Source organism: Protopterus annectens, chromosome 1.part1, assembly GCF_019279795.1.
Source record: "Protopterus annectens isolate FY-2018-M chromosome 1.part1, PAN1.0, whole genome shotgun sequence".
In the NCBI taxonomy this organism is placed as follows: domain Eukaryota; kingdom Metazoa; phylum Chordata; order Ceratodontiformes; family Protopteridae; genus Protopterus; species Protopterus annectens.
The window spans coordinates 71,557,255-71,575,550 of NC_056726.1; positions in this window are offsets into that span (position 1 = coordinate 71,557,255).

Below are 18,296 nucleotides of genomic sequence, written 5' to 3' on the forward strand. Positions count from 1 at the left end.
TTATGTGTCCATAAACTAGGAGACATATACATCCTCAAGCATGTATGCCCAGAGAATTCAGGATTTCAGCAATGCAAACTCCCTGGGCCAGCTAGTCCACACCCTAGCCAGGGGCAATGAAGTCCTTGACTTGGTCCTTATCAGTACAGGGTATATTTGCTCCCCACCAATTGTAACTTCCTCCTTGGTCAATCACATTCGCCTTAAGAACAAAGCCTAAATCATCTTCCAATACCTTTGTATTCAGACATTATGCAAAGGCTAATCTAATAAAAATGAGTTATGACTTAACTAAATTCAAAAGTTCCTTCTGTCTTGATGACACCATTACTTAAGTGGAATCCTTTGCTGCCAACTTCTACGCACATGTAAATAACTGCATAGACACAGCTGTCCCCCTCAGAAATAAACATTCAAAAATAAACCCCTAAGGTGAATCCCAAATATATGCAGGATCTATAATAAAAGAAAAAACTCACTGTATGCAAAAATAAATCTAACTCTCAAGATCAGCACTTACAACATCAATTACCTCTGGCAGCTGCATAGTGTAAGCACAGACACTGCTCTCCCTTCAGTCACTCTCCCACAAACACAGTAAAATACACACACAGCATACACCTTACCTTTCTCTGTAATTAGAATGTCTGTGATGTCTCCTTGTTTCACTGTCCGTATCCTACATGGAGGATGACAGTCAGCCTACAATGGCAGACATTCAAGTTTCTCAATTCTTAAGCTTCAGTAAATGCATACTAGGGCAAAAGCCGCTTACATGACTGAGAGATATGTCTAATTTTCCCGTGTCTCTCTCTCTCTCTCTCTCTCTCGTAAGTCATGGCCTGTTGCAAGTATTGTATAATGCTTGAAATTTTCAATATGCAGCAAAAATTACCTGCTGCAGCAAGTGAGTGCAGGGACTTCACTTGTTAAACATATGTGATTCATATCCCCTGAATTCTTGTATATACTAGGGGTACTAAGTTTTTGAACTATTATAATCAAAATAAAATATAGGTAATATGTAGGAAATGGGCCATGGTGAACCAGATGACTGGAGACTATCTGATTCAGATAATTACCTCCACGATAGTCTACAAAAAGGTCTTGGTGCACAGCAACACTGACCTCAAGTTTAATGTCACTAAATGTATCAGCAGGACACTTGACATAAGACATGTAAATTATGATTCCAAAGCAAATGGTCAAATTATAACATGACTCCATTTTTAAAGATTCAGTTGTGCCACTCTGGTGGCAAAGAGTGATAATGTCTGCAGCCTAGCTGACCTGAGTCTATTTAGCAGGTCAGGTGACTGAAGGAGCAGCAGGGAGGGATGAACATTGCTATCTTTAAAAGAGGGTGGTCTCAAGGTTATGTTCCACATAACAATCCCTATTGGAATCCAGGAAATAAGAGGGGTGAATAGTCCAGTGGAAGATTGGGTGTGAGGCATTGATCTGCTGTGAAGGCTGGTGTGATACTTTAGCACACTCCCACTGCCCATTGTCAGGACATAGAGACTTCAAGGAAGTAGGGGATGGAGATTGCAGCTAAAAGGAACCCCTCACTGGCTGTAGTAGTGATTGGTATAACACCCCCAGGATGTACATTAGTTCCACTCCAGAGCCATGTTCATTGGAACGAATTCTGGGGTAGAATAAAATAAGCAGCTAAACCTGGCAATAGACAGGGGCACAGGAATGGAAAAAAAAGCAAAAAAAAAATCTAGAGACATCTGGAAATCAGGGCAGACAAACAAAGACCATACAACTCTAATACTATGCAAACAACTCCATAACTAGGCAAAACGTCTAATAACTAATGATAAAAAAGCCCACTGCCTCCACCTGCAAAGCCAACATAAAAATAATCCCCAGAAATTCCGGTCCTCCATCAACCATCTATTACATCCAGATTCTCAAATCAATCCATCCCCTGACCCACACAAAACCTCTACCGAACTTGCCACCCTCTTCACTTCCTACTTCAGTGACACCATAGCTAAACTAACCACCACCTTTCCTATGGTTAACACCACCACCACCACCAAGACAGCTAATGACCAAACCATCTCAGAAAATAATCCTGCACACAACTCTAACCTAAAATTCTCCCCCATACCCATTGCCACAATAAAAAAAAACTTTACTTAAGCTTAAACCCTGTACTCTAGCCCCTGACAATCTGCCCCCACACTTCCTACAGCTAGCTGCAAACTCTATAGCTTATCCCATCAGCATACTCATTATCAGATCAATTAAAGAGTCCTTTGTCCCAGATATCTGAAAAAAAGCATTCATTCTGCCCTTACACCAAGGCAGCACCAACACAGACACCACACACTTTTGACACATAGCTATTCTCTATCCCCTCTCTAAAATACTGGAATTATGCATCCATGCCCAACTCCTCAACCACCTGCTAGAAAATCAGATTCTGTCACCCACTCAGCATGGTTTCAGACCAATGTACAGCACCACTACAACCCTCCTCTCCTTCCTTGATACAGTTAATCATGCACGGGATTCTGGTAAAATAATCAGTTCTCTTTTCCTTGGCCTCTCTAGAGTTTTTAATACCATTTATCATACTATCCTCCTCTCTAAACTAACTACCCTGCACACTTCCCCACCTACCCTACAATGGTTCAATACCTATCTCTCCAATAGGCAGCAATCCACCAAATGGCAACACTCTTACTTTCCCTTCCTCAGTACTTCCACATGGGTACCCCAAGGCTCCATACTTGGTCCTGTCTTATTTAGCATCTTTATTAACAACTTTCACACCACTGTCCCACAATGCTCAGTAATCCAGAATGCTGATGACTTTACAATAATATGCACTGCAAATTCCAACTCTGAACTCCGGCAGATCACCCAGAATGCCCTCACCTCTACTGAATCTTGGATACTTAACAATCATCTTGCCCTAAATCCCAAAAAAAAATAAACAAGTAATTTTTACCCCTAAGAAAACCACTCCCCTAGATAAAAAACTCTTCAGTATACAAGTTCAAGACAATACCACTGTAGAGGTTGTCCCACACACTAAATTACTATGCATTATTATAGATGAAAACCTAAACTTTGACCTACACATAAACAGTAACATCAAAAAAAACACACCAAAAGCTTGGTATGTTCTACAGGCACCAATACTTCCTTAGCCTCTTTACTAGACAAACCCTTTCAACTACATTTTTATTACCCTCTCTCCTTTATGGTGCCCCTCTCCTCACTAATATCCAAAATTCTACAAAATCCAGACTTGATATGTGTTACAACAGAATAGTCAGATTTGCCACTAAGGCCAAATTGGGTCTATATTAAACTCTCAAAATCTGATAATATCGAATACAATATTGTTGACACGAGAATAGCAAAAGTGCACTACTACGAACGTTTAAACGGAAAATCTCCATGGGGGAGATTTCCATTTACTTCAATGTAGTGCACTCGTGGAGTTGTTATATTTAAGTAGGGTGGCGGGCAGCCCCCCACGTAGGGGGTGAAGAGGGGCTTGCCCCCCTGCCTACACACTATTTAGATTTTTTTGCTGTTTTATTTAGTATTTTTTTTAGGTTTCAATGGTTTAAGACTTCAATCACTAAAGTTCGATCTTTAGGAATTCGAAGTTTTAAACCTTTGAGATTATAATATAGACCCAGCTAAATTCTCATTCCACCACTGTAACTCACTGAAACAATTGCTGGTTGGAACTCTCTCACCAGCTCTCATTCACCCAGCTAACTACAGCGTACAAAATAATCTACAGAATCACAGTCTGTCCTGCTCTCTCAACTGTACTTGCCAAATATCAACCCAGCAGGCAACTAAGATCTGAAAATCTTCTACTTCTAAAAGTAGAAAAGCCCACCTTACTGGCTGGCCAACTGCTCTACTCCTTCACCATCGTCAAACTATGGAACTCGCTTCCTCCTTCTATAAGAAACACTGGCAGCACCACCACCTTCAAACAAATACTGAAAAATCATCTCAACTCTTCCTGGCTATGTACCTGCTCTATAACCTAACCTCTTCCTTCTCCTTATATTATAACAAAATTCCTATGTTTTTTACTTCTAATGGCTGATGATACTTTCTCTATATTTATTATTTTTTTCTTTCATCACTTGTTGATACTACTACAATAATGCTTGATTAATTTATCTCCATTTTTATCACTCTGAATTCATCTGGCAACCAACCAAATTCCTGCTTTTATGTATATATTGTGTATATATAACTGCAATCAAACCAGCTAAATTCCTGACTTATGTGCATATTCTGTATATATTATTGTAACCACTATGTGTAACACTGTTTCTACCTCTGAACCAATTAATGTTTATTTTTTTCTGCATCTATGTTCTTGTCGGAGCTTTTCTCCCCGGGCCTCCACTGAAAATGGGCTCTTTTAGGCCCAGTGGACTTTCCCGGTAAACAAATGCAATAAATAAATAAACAGAAAATAAAAATTTAAACTTTGTCTATCATGTTGTGTGTGGTGTGGGTATGCAGCACACTAAAAAAAAAAACACAACAGATTTGTTAACCCATCTACTCATAAAAATCATCTCCACAGAGATCATCTTACCACTTTATATGTAACTAGTCTGACACATTATTGAACACAGTCCTGTATTTTCTAGTCTTCAATCAATCCATTTAAAAAGCTTGTAAAGGTACAATCATTAATTTCTACAAAACTCATAAGGTTGGTAGACAAATCATACAAAAAAGCTTCAGCAATTTACATATTTTCTCTTTCTTGCATGTTAAGAGGTGACTTCCATGTTTAAGTCTGAATGTGTAATAGCCGAAAGCCTATGTGACAGATTCCAAAAGTATGTTCCATACAGGGCAGTACACCAAAGGAAGATGTCAGCAAACTAGCAGCAGATGTGTTTCCATAATGGATGTAATGACAAGCGCAAGTAATAATTTATTCAGTGTAAGATAATTGTGGACTCTGCACATGCTCACCAGATTCCAAAACAAAAAAGGTGTACCCGATGACAATAAAATGTAACAAAAATAGTGCTCCCTTATTAACACACTCTGTGTTAGCCATATGTGGTGACCATTTTTTAAAAAAAATGGATATGAATTTCCCCACAATCCTTTAGATTCTGCAGCATATTTAAATGAAAAAATGCAAACTGCAGTTTATGCACTATAGAAGACTCGGGTTCAAGAAGCCACACTTGAGGATGATTTGCAAATCTATTGAAGAAGGCATCCAGCAAGGTGCTGAGCAAGTCTGCAGTTAAGCTAGTTTACTGACCAGGAAATAATAGATACAGATTAGAAAGTGAGCTGTGCAGGATGTATACAGGATGTGTGTACTTCACATGTCTTCACCTCAGTCTGTGGGGTAACCCTGTCCCAGAAGAAACAAAAGTGTGCTAGAGTCTGGGTATACTGGTCTCTTGGACATTTCAGTGGCATATCGCCGATGCTGTAGTAGAGTCCCAGAAAGCCAATAGTCACATATTAGCACAGTTCTTGGCAGTAATATGCAGGAATGTACATGAATACATCCACTTCCCAGCAACAGACATGGAATGCAAGACTGCCACTGAACACTTTGGTGCTATCATCAATGTTCTCAAAGTCCTCAGTTCAATTGACTGCACCTATGTACCAATCAAATCCCCAGCAGCAGATGATGCTTTATGGTATGTTTATAGAAAGGAGTGGCCATTGCTCATTTATCAGGCAGTATTCTCAGGAGATGACCTCATTATCGGTATCATGGAAAGAAACCCCAGTAGTGTGCATGGTGTGGTTAATTTGAGGGCATGCAAGCTTAGGGCCATTTTCTAACTCAAAGAATTCTGGAAGGGCACTTAGTAAGTACAGGACCACAGCAATGATTACATTTTATGCACGACATGTCAACAGTAAGCAAGGGTTTAAATGTGTGTTTTCTTCTACAAACAGGTGAGTGCGTTGTCCAATGGAACCACTACTCATAATGCCCTACAGAGCTGCATTAACATCATCTCCTGCTGAGGATGCATACAACAGAGTGCACACTGCATCATGTAACACCACTGACCACGTGGCTGGCATGCTGAAAGCAAATGTCAGATGTCTGGACCATACCTCTCAACCTGGAAACATCAAATATCTGGACAAGGCCCATGCAAAATAGGTACAAATCTGTACGCTGATTAACATAAAATTTGCATGCATACTTATGTAACCCCAGTCAGTCTAATGGAATTGTGGAATACCAGATTTCATATACAAACTGAAGAACAGACAAGCAAAATTTGGTGCTAGAATCCCCCTGCAGCCATTCCAATGTTCCATTACCTGGCTATTTTGCCCCATTTACCACAAACACTAATGTGCATACTACTTTACTTATACAATGATTATTTGGATTTTATATTTACATTTTATAGCACAATGCACAAACACTAATACACATCTGTTAAACAAAGCAATACTGTCTCACAATGAAAACAGTCTTAGCATTAAAACTTCTTTGCTCTTGAAATTCCCATTTATTGAAACAGCATTGAAACCCACACCACATCCAAAAAAATGCATCTGGCCATTGGTGGATAAAAATGACCTTTGGGCTGTTTTCATATCATAGCCCCCTTGCACACAAAACAAGAAACACACGTGTCCTTTGATACACCTTCCTGCCTTATAATATAACAGCACACCTGTTAGACTTAGAGCACATTTTTAATTTATTGTTTGAACATTTTTCCAGTAGGCAATGAAACAAAATGCCATGAACCAATAATGACAAAACTGCCCAATTCAGAATATTTCCACATAAAACTCTACTTACACACACAGACACACACACACGCACACACAGACACACACACACACACACACACACATACACACACACACACACACACACACACATATATATATATATATATATATATATATATATATATATATATATAAAATGATAGTAGTGAACGGGCATATTGCACAGCTTCTCAAACTTATTTTCAGTTTCAGTTATTTGATGGACTTACTCTGATTTATGTTATCAGACCAACTCAACAGCTGAAAATGCACAACAAAATAAACTACTGCATGTTTTAAGACTTCCTCCAGCATTCATCCTAAGTATCAAAACTGTCATTGTAATCCAGGTGCTGTTAACTGGCCACTCTTGCTACTCCACTGTCTGCAATGGAAAAATGTGTTTTATCTTGAATGCTGGAAAATGCACTGTACTTGTTTAAAAATGTTTTCTTATAATGCACCACAGAACGTAATTCTGATTTTCTGTTTCTAAATTTGGGTTGATGATATATTGTGCTCTTTCCACTGAGGCACAAATGCCCTTGCACATGCCATTTTCTCACTTTGGTTGCATCTGTAGCTACATCCTTGACTTGTTATACCCACTCTCTTTAAAAGTACAGTATCAGCAATGCATCTACATACTGTGGGAATAGAACCCACAGCCGTCTGCATCAAACACAAGTATTTAACCTTTTATGGTATTAACAATGCAAGTAGAATCAGTGTAAGCAACACTAAACTTCTCTTACCCTGAAGTTCTCAGCTCCTTGAAAAATCCACTTGACACTCAACTGTATCTCTCAACTTTGCAGCACAAGAAATCTGGAAAAAGCCAAAATGTATTGGGGAGGGGACAAAAACCCAAAAACCGGGGACACATTATAAACATTGATTGTATAGTTTTGTAAAGTTGCTAGAATAAAAGGCTGTGTTACTACCACACATTTCACTGCTAAGTCTTGGCCCCATGACTTTGTGTATGACAGTCAGAGCAACATACCACTATGACAAATCAGCAGTTCCCCAAAAGACAGAAAGACTGAAACTTAAATGGTTATCGTTTAGTGAATTCATTTCTCACTTCTCACCATAGCTCTCAACCTCTTAGCACAAAAAGCTGGACAAAGTCAATAAGGGGGATACAGAATTCAGTTCTCACTTCTCAACATAGCTCTCAACCTCTTAGCACATAAAAAAACTGGACAAAGCCAATAATGGGGGAATACAGCCCCCCAAAACAGGGACAAATTTCAAATACTGATCTTATAAACTTAGAAAATTGCTAGAATAAAAAGTTTTGTGTTAAAATTTATTTTCTGAAGAATATGAAGTCAGAAATTCAAATGCCTGTCATTATTTAGTGACTTTGTTTAATCCTTCACTGATTTGCTACAAATATCCTGAAAACCACAGATTTTATGAGGAGCAGAACAAAAATGTGGGGCATAAACATGGAAGTGGTGGTGGGTAGGGACTTTAGGCAGTTGTTACCTGTACCCAAAGTGCAGGATTTAAGCCTGAGTACCTCTAGTCATTTTACACACATCACACACACACACACACACACACACACACACACACACACACACACTCACTCGTTAGCAATTTCTGTTAAAGCCAGCAGCAGCATTTCTCCATTCTCACTAAGTTCGGAACTTACACACAATCGGAAAGCTAAAGTATTTCTCCGTTAGCACAATCTCTGTTAAAGCTAAAGCATTTCTATGTTAAAGCTAAGCTAACTTACTTCAGGAAAGGTAAAGCATTTCTCTGTTCTCTAAGGAACTTACTGCAGCAGCTTAAAGAGTCTGCTGGCTGGATTTCCATTCCCTTGGCTTGTTCCTGCTGCAGGATTTCCATTCCCTTGTGGCTGGCCAAAAATGAACTCACATTATTGTTTGAGCTCAATTCCAACAGGCTAGCAAGCCATTTCATGGAGCTGACATCATTGCGCACGTGATGACATCAGCTCAAAAAGCTGGAAAAAAAAAATTCAAAGAAAACAGCTGGGAAATTAAAAAATTAAGGGGTGCCACTGGGGATTCGTGGCACCCCATTATTTGAACCCCAAAACTAGGTAAAAAATAAGTAATTCGGTATGGTTGGGAGGTATGGTCTGGTCTCACCCAGGGGTGCACTGCAGTACACACTGGAAAAGTCATGACAGATGCTCACCATGTAAACTATGCTGCACAACATGCTAAAAAAACACAGTGGCCTGCCAGCCCTAGATGTGGGTGACTTACCCCAAGAACCCCAAGTGTCTGACATGGAGCTATCAGGGTTGTCACAGGATGATCAGGATGACACAATGGCAAACATAAACATGCATGGGTGATGGACGCTGATGGATACTTGTGTGACACAGCAGTGTCTGGATCAGAACTTTGTTCATGACAAGCCACAAATTGAGAAGTATGCATAAAGCAGTGATGTTCACGCAGTGTTGCCCCATTACAGCTGCACAGTGCACAACTACAAGAAAAAAGCCAGTAGTTGTCCAGACAGAGCATCATACATACCACAATGTCATCTGGCAAACCTTCTGTACATATTTGCAGTAAATAAATTAGCACATCTGTATGGCTGGTGAAAATAACAACACTGAGCCATTGTAGGCAAGGTACATCACCAAAGCCAACTATACTGCCATGTGTGTGTGGCATGCCTAAGGTGTACATAAAAGAAGGTTTTTATGATCAGGTAGGCTGTCACCATATGCATAATTGGTGTGTAAAGGTAGGAGCATTGCTGTCAGCATATCCATATCTGTAAGAATATGCATTGGTGGGTGAACTGTAACCAACAGAACCTAATTGTGGGGTCTGTATGATAACACTATGATATAATACACATGTCATAGGAATGTGTACCTCCCTAGGACACTAGCCTATACAGCCGGCAGCAGCTGTAATAGTAATAACCATGTTAAAGCCACATACCTGACAAGGTACATACACATAGTACTGGGTATGCCTGTTCCGGCCTGTCATGCATAAGGCAACATTATAATGCACAGGATGATATGGCAACATCACTCATTCAGGTGCACAAATATGTGCAATAGAAAAAAAAACATCAAAGACAGCTATGACATAGCAGCCATGGAAAATGCAGCAGTGTATTGGATGAGTCCATATATATGTCTATATATATATATATATATATATATATATATATCGAAACACTTTATAACCTCGAATTACTGAAATGTTGAATTTCAGTATCTCGAGACTATAAAGCCGAATGTTAAAAATAGCGAAAGGTCATAATTGCGAACTCAAATATATGTTGAATTTGCGGTTATGTCCTTATGCTGCGTAATGTCCGGGATTGTGTTTTGATGGTGTGCGGTGCCATGTGTGGATGTAGGTGTTATGTCAGGTAAGTGTTTTCTAAGGGTTTTGAGTGGGAGTTAGAGTATGTGTGAGTGTGCTGATGTGTTTGATGTGTGTGTGAGTGGTCGGAGAATGTGCTTGTGTGAGTTGGCTTTTGTTTTGTGTTTGTGCGATCTCAGAGTTAGTATATATAAGTAGGGGGTGTGGGGGGCACAGCCCCCCACAGGGGGGTGCAGGCTGGCTTGCCCCCTGCTTATGTGTGTATGAGTTGTGTATGTGTGTAGTTTTGTTTGTTTATGTTGTGATGTGGGTGTTGTGGTGTATGTGTGGTATAGTGTGTGCGGTTATTTCTGTGTTGTGAATTTTGTGTTTTTTTGTGGATTCGGTTTTATAGTGTCAAGATACTGAAATTCGATATTTCAGTATTTCGAGGTTATAAAGTGAATCCGTATATATATGTGTATATATATATATATATATATATATATATATATATATGTGTGTGTGTGTGTGTGTGTGTGTGAAGGTAAGCAGCTATTAATGGAAAATCACACTTGAGAATTGCATTAAGAGGATAACAAAGTAGAGAAGGGAAATCGTAGGTGCACATTTTGTTGAAGGGGAGCCAGTTCCATTTCCGTAAGGAAGTGCTACATGCATCACTGGTATGCAAAATGTAGTAAACCTGTGCATACAGTAATGGTGGATAACAATGGATGTTAAAAGTAAAAATCAGTGCCATAGCTGTGAGGTTGTACACTGATGATTTGAAGATATGGTTAATGTATGTCAACTAGGAAGAGCAGGCTAAATGGAAGCATGGTGCATATTGTGTTCAGCAGTAAAGTTTTCAATATATTACATATATATTTCAGTCTGTTACCACCATAACAGGAAGAGGCAAGCAAAACCAGAGGGTGATGCTACTCAATGCTAGAAGTCTAAATCTCAAAATGCACTCACTCGAGGCACTCCTTAAAATGGAGAGAATTGATATCTGTGCAGTGACTGAGACCTGGTTCAAGGCTCCAGAGAGCACCCCTGCACTACCAGGATATAACTCATACCACACTTTTCGGTCATGTAACCTGGACCGGAACACCAAAGGCGGAGATGTGTCAATATTCATTAAGGATGGCCACACATCCAGGCTAGTTGCTCAGCAGCTGAGGTTATCCAAGTGCAACTAACTCTGGGCAAAACTGAATTCCAAATTGTAGCTTGCTACAGATCACCCACCATGCCCCAGAATTCCCACTCCTCTTTTCTTGATGTACTGGAAAATATTGGGGTTCAACCAAACACCCTAATAATGGGAGATTTCAAATACCCGCCATTAACTGGGAAAACTTCTCATTTACCAACTCCTTCGTTCAACACTTTCTGGAATTCATAAACTCCAATGCCCTCAATCAACTTATACACACCCCCACCAGGGGCAACACTATCCTAGATCTAGTCATTACCAACATGAGTGACTGGTGTTCCACACCTGAAGTCAACGCCTCATTGGTCCAATCTGACCATAAGCTAATTACCCTAGATATCCACATCTTGTCCCCACCCCCCATTAAAGAAACCATGGCAAAACATTTCTCCAAAGCCAACTTCATGCTTCTTAAGACAGAAATGGTGAACTTCATGACACCCATGCAGATGGACAATACAGTTATGACTACTGAATCCTACACAATTGCACTTTATAAGCACTTACATGAGTGCATGGATTGTGCTATCCCAAATAAAACCAAGACGTTATCCTCAAAAACAAGGAAGCCAATCTGGTGGTCCCCTGCCATAAACAAACTGTACAACAGAAGGAACAAACTGCTGCAAAAAAGAGTAAAATCCCATGAGTGGAGGAGCTCCCTGGTCAGCCTCAGTAAGAAGCTGTGATCCCTGATAAAATCCTCCAAAGCTAGTTACAAAAACAAAATTGCCACTGATTCTAAAGACAACCACAAAGCATTCTATAGCTATGTCAAGAATCTCAATGGCAACACTCAGATCTGCTCTGAGTTAGAGCACAATGGCACTAAATATACATGCCCAACTGATATTGCCAACATCCTGACAGATAGGTTCAGTGCTAACTTTACCCCCCTCTCACTCCCTAAAGAGCCCATCTCTATACTGGAAGAATGCAAAGTTCCTGTAATCACGGCTGCTCAGGTAAAAACCACACTCTCCAAAGCCAAGAACACAGCATACATGGGACCAGACAACATCCCAGGCTGCATTCTACATGAACTACAGAATGAACTGGCACCCCACCTAAGTACCATGTTCAGTCATAGCCTCACCTCAGGCTTTGTGCCTACTGAATGGTGCACAGCAACGGTTATCCCACTCCACAAGGGGGGAGCCACCACGGACCCCAGGAACTACTGCCGCATTAGCCTGATGAGTCTGGTTTGCAAGGCCATGGAATGTATCATCATGGAACTTATAAACAAAGACATTGGTAATCTCCAAACTCTGGACTCCACCCAGTTCGGGTTTGTAAAAGGCAGATCATGTCTCCTAAACCTGATAGACTTCTTTGAAGCAGTCGCCAAAGCCATAGACAAGGGTAAGGTGGTTCACACAGCCTATCTAGATCTTGGCAAGGCTTTCAACACCATCCCCCACTCTGGAATTATAGATAAACTCACTAAACTAGGTATAAATCCCTATGTCACAAGATGGGTTGCCAACTTGCTAACTGGCAGAACCCACACAGTGAAAGTAGCAGACTCCAAATCCGACTTCAGACCAGTGACAAGTGGAGTACCACAGGGTTCAGTCCTGGGTCCTCTCCTGTTTGGTATCTACTTCTCTGAAGTACAGGATAACACAGAAGGTCTTTGGCTAACGAAGTTCACAGATGACTGCAAACTAGGAGCCATAATCGAAACTCCTAACAATGTGGACATCCTACAAAAGGGCCTCACTGAGACAGATGCCTGGTGTCAAAGCCATAGCCTTAAGCTCAATGCCAAAAAGTGCATTGTCATCCCCTTTGGTAAAAACTCTGTACCCATGAACTACAACATAGGCGGTAGTATACTTAACACTGAAAGTGTGATAAGAGACCTTAGGACACAGGTGGACAGTAGTCTCACCTTTGATAATCACATTGCCACAGTAGTCAGGAAATCCTTCTACGTGGCACACCTCATCACAAAAGGGTTCTCATCCAGGAAAAAAGATGTCATTATTCCCCTCTACTCATCACTCATTAGACCCATTATAGAGTACAATGCCCCTTTTGGTATGTACCTCACAAGACATTTACAACAATGGAAAGGCCGCAGAAATACCTCACAAAGAGGATTACCAGCCTCAAACAGATGCCCTTCACAGACCATCTCAAAAAACTCCAGCTTTACTCCATCGCATATTGCCTACTCAGAGGTGATCTCTGCCTAAAATACAAAGCTATGTCAAATCCAGAGCTGTTGGACATGCTCCACTTAAAGAAATTACAATCCCTCCAAGCTACACGCTCTAGGGACCTAAACCTTGTCAACACAATAAACAGAACATGCCAGAGGGATATATTCCTGTCCCAGAGACTTCTTATACTCTGGAATAAACTACCTATCTGTATCAAACAAAGCTCCTCATTAGCACTCTTCAAGAAAAGTCTTGATGATTGGATGGGAAATAGGAAATTCACCCCGGAGATCACCTTTGTGGCTCTGCTCGACAGTGGCACAGGAAAATAATTTTCTTGGGTGGCAAAAGCCAGGGTACCATTTTGGCTGGGCTTGTATAGGCCCCAGGGCTAATAGCCTAGTACCTACTTATGAACCTATGAACCTATTATGGCAGCTACAAAAGTAGAAAAAAATGTGTTCCTATTAGCTTGAATACTCAAAAGAGCGAACGCTCTTTGATCGACAGCTAATAGTTGAAGCCGCAAAAAGTTGAACAGCTGGAACAGTTTGCAGTTTCCTCCACTATGGTGTGGTCTCAGAGTTTGTATATTTAAGTAGGGGGCGGTGGGCACAGCCCCCATGTTGGGGTGTATGGGGGGGCTAAGCCCCACTTTACTTTGTTTGTGGATTTTTTTTTTTTTTGGGAACAGTGATTTTTTTTCCTTGGGAAAAAAATTGCTGTTCCGGCTGTTTAAATTTTTGTGGTTTCGAATATTAGCTGTCGATCAAAGAGCATTCACTCTTTTGAGTGTTCAACAAGCAAATACGAACCCCCCCCCCAAAAAAAAAAAAACTATGGCATAAAACAAATGATAGGCCAGAAACAGAAAGTGAAGGCAGAGGTCAGCAGAGCAGTCATCATTTCCTTAGGGTTATGGTGACATAACAGGACACACAATGGGGTAACTATCTGTGTTACACTAATGCACTTGAGGGCACCCACACTGGCTGCTCAAAGCACAGTCAGCTTTCTCTGCCCCATCCAGAAACACTATGTTCATGGTGCTGTACAGATGAGTTGGATGTGGTGATATTTACAGGTTGTGACACAATGTGGGTATTAACAGTACTACAAGTTGTATGCCTGAACATGACTAGTGAGTTGTGAACATGACGACCAACATCAGATGAGCATGCATGTTGCAGCACAGCATACCTCTCAACTGTCCAGATTTTTGCAGAATGTCCAGATTTTTGCTCAAATTTTTGGTCTTTTCCTCATAACATTTGTGGTTTTCTAGCAAATTATTGAGATTTGAAGTCACTAAATACTAAATAATGATAGACATTTGAGTTTCTGACTTCATATCCTTCAGAAAATACATCATAATTCAAAACCTGTTATTCTAGCAACTTTCTAAGATTACAGGAGCAATTTTTAAATATGTCCCTATTTTTGGGCCCTTGTCCCCTGATTACCTCTGGCTTTGTCCAGATTTCTTGTACTGAGAGGTTGAGAGGTATGCGACACAGCCATTGATGTATGAGGGCCACATGTGAGGTCTTGTGAGAAGTGCTCTGCCTCTCCCCACTGGAAGTAATCTGCTCATGATTGTCATGGCATATAACACCTAGTTTGTACTCATACATCTCAACTATCCAGATTTTCGCAGAATGTTCAGATTTTTTTCTTCATATATTTGGTCTGTTCCTCATAAAAATTGTGGTTTTCTGGCAAATTTGTGAGGACTGACCACTAACTAATGACAGACATTTGAGGTTTAGGCTTCATATCCTTCAGAAAATGCATTGTAACACCAAGTCTTTTATTCTAATGACTTTCTAAGTTTATATGAGCAATATTTAAAAAATGTCTGCATTTTTTTGCCTTTGCCCCCCTCCCCCCATTATTATTGGCTTTGTCTAGACTTTCTATGTTACGAGGTTGAGAGGTATGTTTGTATATTATACTGCTCCAGCACTAACTACTGTAACAAGGCTTTCAATAGAGCATGCAATGATACCATGCTATCATGCTGAGCAGTCAATGCCGCCATGACCTCCCCATGTCTGTGCTCTTGACCCTCATGTAGCACACAGAGCTGGTGTTTTACATGGTCAGTAGCATAACTACAGTAATTATTATAGGGATAGTGAAATGGGGAACACACAGATTTTTAATGCTAAAGACTGTATTTATAGTAATACGATATTGCTTCTGTGTTACTATCATTAAGACTGTTGTAATTCAGAATATGCCTGAGTATTACACCATTAATGGCCATAGGACTGCTCATTCCAAAGTTATCTGTAGACAAGAACAGCCTGAATTGCACATGTGCAGGATTTATAGCAACACATTTCTTCAGTCATGATTGTTTGTGTGTGATAATGGTTAGAGTCTCTACTAAACCTTGGAAAAGTTTATATCATTGAGTAGTTCAACTGGTTAATTAATGTAGCGATACTGTGTGAAGCTAAGGACTAAGGTTACAAAAGCATTTTTATACACTTGCGTACAAATGTATCTATTTGCATTAATTCAGATATCATGATACTGTAGTATGGTTGGGTGCTGCATTACTAAAATGTGTACACACGTTTATTGTCAGTGTGCCTTATCACCTACAGCGAGTAGGCCAGGTATGGCTATGCATTTATATTCTGTTGTCAACAATATCCCATGTCATTCAGTTCAGTGACAATAATATCACTCAGCTGCAATTGCATCAATTATGGAAACACTTTACCTGAATGTTAAATGCAATGCAGATAAAAACGCATTTCATATGAACTGATTATGCAGTTGTCTTAATTGTCTTACAGCGAGTAACCATATGGAATCCTGAGAAGCAGTATAGATGAAGGGTTTGCACACTAGGTACAAGTGAATTAGGTACTAATTCATCATATTGCTGTCCATTGCTTGTATGTGGATTTTATTCCCACATCAGTCCTGCTGTTTATGTAATGCCCACCTTTTGTTATGCTATATATTTAAATCTTTAGGAATATGTGTGTTGCAGCACATCCTCCATGTAGGTCATGGATGAAAAAGCATTTCATCGGCATTGAAATTTAAAGTTATAGTATAATCTTTGAAATATTAAGGCATCGTAGGCACTATCACAAGGATTTAGCACACTTCACAGGTCTGTATTTGGTCCTCACATGTTTTGGGGGAAATATGTGTATGTACATATTCACACAAGTATATACACATACATATATATTAATTTAGAGGTATGCATATATAATATGACAGCCAAAATAGATAGTTAGGGAGATTATATATATATATATATATATATATATATATATATATATATATATATATATATATATATATATTGACAGATAGATAGATATAGATATATAGACATTTTCATATATGTATATACTTAGCTGTACAGTCATATGATTCATATGTACATGTTTCTATATGAGTTTGCAAACGTATTTTACATGACTATCTGTTCTGATACATATGGTACAGTCTTTATACTTTACATATATTAATGTAGGGTACACAATACCTTTGTACATGCAGTCGTATACTTAATGATGTCTATATACCATTAACTTTGTTTTGTTTTAAAATCCACAGAACATAATGGTGACAACATCATCATATCATAAAGCAGGACTTCAGCACATTGTACCTATCATACTTTATGTATTGAACATTCCCTAAGTAAAAATAATGGGTCTATATTAAAAGACCGAATAGGTGTTTCAGTGAACACCTCTTGGTCGACACATAATGAGCGAATGCACTAAAGCGCAAATGCTCAAAACAGCGATTTTTTTCGCTAGGAAAGAAATCGCTTAGTCATTCCTGTGTGTTCACCCCTTTCCTCAATGTAGTGCAATCTCGGAGTTGGTATATTTAGTTAGGGGGGGTGTGAGGGGCACATCCCCCCACATTATTATGTTTTAAAGTGTGTGTGTGTGTGTGTGTGTGTGTGTGTGTGTGTGTGTGTGTGTGTGTGTGTGTGTGTGTGTGTGTGTGTGTTTGTGTGTGTGCTAGCAGTTTTTTCCCCAGGGAAAGAAACCACCGTTTTGAGCATTCGCACTTTAGTGCGTTCGCTAATTACGTGTCGACCAAGAGGTGTTTGCTGAAACACCTCTTCAGTCTTTTAATATAGACACAAAATAATTACCTGTGATATTACATTATGGCATATGTATTCACAGTTTAAACATGTTTTGATGTACAGGAACTCATTAATCTGTAGCATAGGACATAAATCCAGGCCAGTAGGGTACTGGGCTATTGTGTAAACATAGGTGCCTGTTGCAGGTCTGAAACTAGTTTCCTGTAGGTTGCTTCAAATTATCCTAGTATGCAAGGTAATTCTGTATACCACTATTTGGTAATTGTCCATAGCCTTGTTTTACTGGGTCTGCATTAAAATATCGAAGTTTCACATAATATCTGAAAACATCAAACATACAGAGCAGCAAATTTTTTCCTAGGGAAAAATTCGCTGATTCAAAACACATACACACAACATAAGCACACCAAATAAACAGCAATCCACACACATACACCTAAAATCTTACATATAACCCTATACTAAACTATACACACACCACTAACTATCCACTTACCTTAACCAAAACCCTAACCCTAAGGCCGGTCACTTTTGCACACTCACCTCACCTGCACCCTAACCCTAACTCATCTACCTCACCCTAACCCTCACATCCACACAATCACACACTTACCTGACCCACACCCTAACCCTAACTCACCTAACCCGCCCTAATCCTCATGTCAACACAATCGCAC